Consider the following 5,429-nt stretch of genomic DNA (forward strand, 5'->3'; position numbering starts at 1 on the left):
CTCTAAATTTAGGTGTGTTTACCTTCACGAGGGGATTTCGCTCCATGAGGGGTGTAATATATCCTGACATCCTGTTTACTACTGTCTGATGATTTTTGCGAGATGAGTTGGATTAAAGTTTCAGATGAAAGGAGGAAACATAAAGAAGGAAAGTGTTAGATTCTGCAATGCTCCAAGCAGGAACTTCTTGGCAGAGTTCCGTCCACAGGAAAATTAAATACATTGATGTGCTTGAGTGGGCGCCAGGACTTGTGCCTGAAATAACAATCAAGCTTTGCTGACAGCCATCCACTTTTCTACCTGTAAACATGCACATCAGAGTCCAGATAGAACGAGCAACAGTGGGGTTCAATGTCTTGATATAGTCAAACCGGCACAGAAAGAAGGAGAGAGCAAAAGAGGTCGAGAGAATGCTAATTTTTGAATTCGGTAATGCTCAGAAATTGATTTTCTTTCATAAAATGTCAGCAAAGAGCAGTCGGATTTGGGCAACCATTAGCGGAACTCGAATACTGGCACAGTTTCTCAACCGCACTCGTATGAGCCAAAGGAAATGACAGGCTCCATTCGCCAACATCCCTTATAAATTGACAAGACAAATAAGCTGGAAAATGAGAATGAAAATTCAGAGCTCAGAGCATTACCCAGGGTCTGAGTCAGAGTAAGAGCACAAGATAGGAACCATGGGGTTGGGAGATGGATGTAGACCACTAAATGGGAGAATGTACCTTAGCGATTTGTACCTGCTGGGTCATCTGGCAGGAGGAGCTTTGTTTATGCAGTCCACTTCCTCAACAGCCCCACCATGTCTAGAGCAGCAGGACTCTCTAAACTACCAACGGATGCACAGATGGAGCATTGTTATGTTCAGCCTCAGTGCTGTGTGTATGGCTACCAGTGGCCTACTATATGGCCTATGGAGCAGGAGAGGGCTGGAAGATGGGATAATGATTATAAGAGAGTGTTAATCATCAGAATAATAATAAAAAGGAATATTGTTTTTATAAACTAGTTTAAAGCAGTACACATGTAGTATAAAGGTGTACACATGTTTTTTTTTTTTTAACTAGAGTTATGATTTTACAAAAGATTTCCATAGCATGTAAATGCTGTTCTTTTGAACATTATATTCATCAGACACCTAAAAAAGTATCACATTTAGTTAATAATAAAAAGAGATTGTTCTAGAGCACCAATTAGAATATTACAATAATTTCTGAAGGCACTGAAGACTTGATATATAGTAATATTTTAAAATGTGTATTTTAAAATAGAAAACTTGCATTAACATTTGTAATAACATTTCATTAATTTTGCTCAAATAATTGCAGTCTTGATAAGCATAAGATAATTCTTAAAAACAAACAAAAACAACAACAACAGCAACAAAATCTCCTTACCAACCTCAAAACTTTGAATATTAATACAATTCATATTTTACATATATGTAAAATGTATGTATATGTATGTATGTATGTATGTGTGTATATATATATATATATATATATATATATATATATATATATATATATATATATATATATATATATATATATATATATATATATATATATATATATATATATACACACACACACATATAATGCTATGTCATAAAATTGTCTAATTGATCTGAAATTTCATGGACCTTTAAATAAATTCGTGAGGATCTGTATCTGTCCTATATGACATAATTACCTTTTTCCATGTTTTAGAACTTCCACTTTGTCCAGAAAAGGCGATACATATTCAAGTCAGTGCATGTATGAAAAGCTCTATTTATTTATTTAAAATGAATGTTTATAGGGAACAAAAGCGCTGTGTCACTGACCCATACTTTTTTGAAACTGAACTGGTACTTACCAGGCTATTCTGGATTGATTACCTGCTAAATACCCTCTTCCCCTTCTTTTCAAAACCTTATCAGCGTCAGCACCAGTCACAACCTGAAAAACAGTGGCTACTTTCCAACTGGACAGAGTTTCCGCCAAGCCTGAATTATCATATTTGCCAAGAGCGCTGCATATTATTTACTATTTTCATTTGTTTTGCTATAGCCATGTTCTTCAGAGTTTCCAGGGCAAGAATCTAATGAAGAGTTAATAGGTGGGCAACGAATGAGCAGAGTAGACCTTATGCATTGATAAATCTGTGAAGTCTCTCATATCTGTTGGATTGTCGAAACCTTGCCTCCAGCGGTCTGTAATAAAGACACAGGGGAGTGTCATTATAAATAAGATTCTTCCTGACTGCCATATGCCATCACATTTGAGTAGATATAGCTGTTTTGTAGTCAGTGTGCTTTTGTTGTTGTCGCAGAGAAACCCAGCAGGTCATAATTATGTGTTGAACACTTTATTTCCAGGTCTGGAGGTAAGGGCATTATTTTGTTTATAATAAAAATTAAACGGATACTCCATTGCAAAATAAAAATTTAGTCATTAATCACAATTTAAAATATTTTGGACGAAACCGATAGGCTTGAGATGTAGTGCCATTTTGACAAATCTGAGCAGTACACAGGTGGCGTACGCTCTTCTGTGTCAGCCGCACTATAAAGGATATGTTTTTTATGTGTATTTACAATTTGGTCTGAATGAAAATCACTCATTGGCCATAATGGCACCACAGAGGAGACACAGAGGAGACAAATTGTTGAATAAAGTCATTATTTTTGTTTCAAAAGTATTCTCGCCGCTTCATAACATTACGGTTGAATCACTGATGGCAGATGGACTATTCTGGCAATGCTTTCCGTACTTTCCTGGACCTTCACAGTGGTAAAGCCTACTGTTTTTCATCCAAAATATCTTAAATTGTGTTTTGAAGACGAACTAAGCTTTCATAGGTTTGGAACGATACGGGGGTTAGTGATTAATGACAAAATTTTCATTTTGCGGTGGAGTAACCCTTTAACATTTTATACTAATGGTACAGGTCATCATGTGAAATACAACTGGTGAGAATATTTATGGGTGCATGTCTGTGTTTAACTATTAAAAATTCTTAGGATTTTACACTGATTTTATTTTAAATACTGCAGGCCTTATTTCAAAACTGACAGCAAATCAATTTTAAATTTAAAAGTATTTTCTCAGATGGTAAGAGTAAAATGTGACCGTAGAGCATTTTTTTGAAATATTGGTGTGGTGGTATAGCCTTTGAATCTTAATATCAGTCCCACCCCAGTCTGATTTCAAATGTCCTTCACTGTTTTGTGGATCAATGCTGGTTGAAAGGCATACTTTCTACTGTTTATGTAGTTTCACATGCCACAAATTCCATGCTTTCACCTCTCTCTTGCACTCTCTTTACATGATACATCCAATTGTATTTGTTCAAAGCAGCATATCTCCAGTCTCTCAACATCATCATAAATACAGTGATCCGGATTCCTGAAATGACAGCAACAGCAATGGTGATGAGTTGATGTTAAAAAGAATAGTTCAACCAAAAATTCTGTCATCATTTGCTCAGCTTAATGTCACTCCAAACCTGTATGACTTTCTTTGTTCCAATGAATATATATATATATATATATATATATATATATATATATATATATATATATATATATATATATATATATATATATATATATATAAATTTAAGAACATTGGGGTCCGAATATTCATTCTGGAATGACATGGGGGTGAGTAAATTAGGACACAATTTTCATTTTTAGGTGAACTATCCCTTAAAAAAAACGTGTATTATTTTGACTGATAAAGCATGTTTGGTTTAAAACACATGATCTATTGTCACACAGCTTTACAGCGGTTAGTGCAAGTATGTGACTGCAGTGCATCATGGGAAAGAATGAGGTGTCCTCTGGACAGCCTTTGCCTTTTCACAAGCGCAGGCAGAGTAGATAACACAATGAATGTTGACAGAGATTGCTATCAAGATCTGAAAGAACAGAAAAGAAAATCCGAGAGAAACATTGTTGTTTTATGTTTTCCTTTTTCTTTTTGCATGGCTGCACATGGAACCAGACGCGTGTGAAACTATGCAAACATGAAGAGAACTCTTAAATTGCTTGTTTTCGTAGCAAAACAAAGAACCCAACGATGTAAAATATGACCATGGCTGTATGAGTTTCTAGCATTATTTACAAAGAGTTTTATTCATAAAATTGTTTATCCGTCCTGTAGTAGTGTGACTTTTGCTAAGATTGAGGTCAGATATTCCACTTCATGTCATCAAACGTATCATTCGTTTACAGATCCAGCTTTGATAGGATGTTGTTTAGGGGTTTATTTCTAAAGCATCCAGGGGAGTAAACACTTATCCAAACAAATCTATTTTCATCCTCTTTTTCCACACAGCCATCTACAGATAATAACTCAGGGATGCATGGGTGGAAAATGAGGCCTAATACCTGTCTCTGCATGTCAATCAAGTGTCGAGATTTGACAGATAGTGCATTATCCTCCTGGCCTCTCAGGTTCACGATGTCCACGGCCCTAGGACTAAGCTTCCGGAAGGGGAATGGCTGATGAGCTGTGAAAATGACTTATTAAGTTTTCAGATGCCATATCTGTTATGTCAGGGGATCTGAATTTAATAGAAAAAAAGAAGGTATTTTATACCTATTCAGAGGCAAAGTGCAAACTTTGAGGACCTACATAGCCGGCAATGTTGAAGAGCTCTCAGAATAAGGAATAATTGCGAATCTTGCCCTCCATGACAACGAGCTCTCTGATTCCTCTGATGCTAAGTTATCCCTGGGAATTAAAATGATTTTTTCTTTTTTGAGGCTTTGTGTCTCCCAGAGAGACTAAGTCAGAGATGTTAAGAAGACATAAACCACAATTGTTTCTTGATTTAATTATCTGATATCATTGTGCGGCTGATGCTTCTTCAATTAAATTCATGTTTCAAAGCAGCTTTGCCACTCGCTGCCTAAACCGAAATCATTTTACCATCCCTATAAATCTCTTCGTCCTCAAGGTCCGGCAGATTATTACTTTGCGGTGCCTGTCATCGCATTTCTAGAACATTCTCCTTGTCAGGAAACACAAATCTACTTTTAGATCAGAATCGCACCCAAGGCTAAGCTTTGAACATTTGTGCAATTGGAATGTAAGTTTTAGTATGTTCTACAATGATGTGTTCCAGTACATCACCTGAAGCTCCCTCATGTAAATAGTCAATGTTTGCCTGCATTGCTGCAAGGATAAAAAAAAAAAACTATTAATAATTTAGCTGTGCAGCACACTCCACTTGCTACATCTATTATGACTCATCATAACTAACTCTCCTAATATTATAAAGAGTTTGAATGATGTGGGGGTTAACACAAGGTTTTAATAATTTAGTTTTATTGACCAAAAGACTCTCTCTTGATTTAACACTGCCCTGTCACTTTGAAAGAACACACACACCTGCTGAATACATTAATTACTGCACACAAATACAGGCCTGGA

This window comes from Carassius auratus, unplaced genomic scaffold (assembly GCF_003368295.1).
Source record: "Carassius auratus strain Wakin unplaced genomic scaffold, ASM336829v1 scaf_tig00046917, whole genome shotgun sequence".
In the NCBI taxonomy this organism is placed as follows: Eukaryota; Metazoa; Chordata; class Actinopteri; order Cypriniformes; family Cyprinidae; genus Carassius; species Carassius auratus.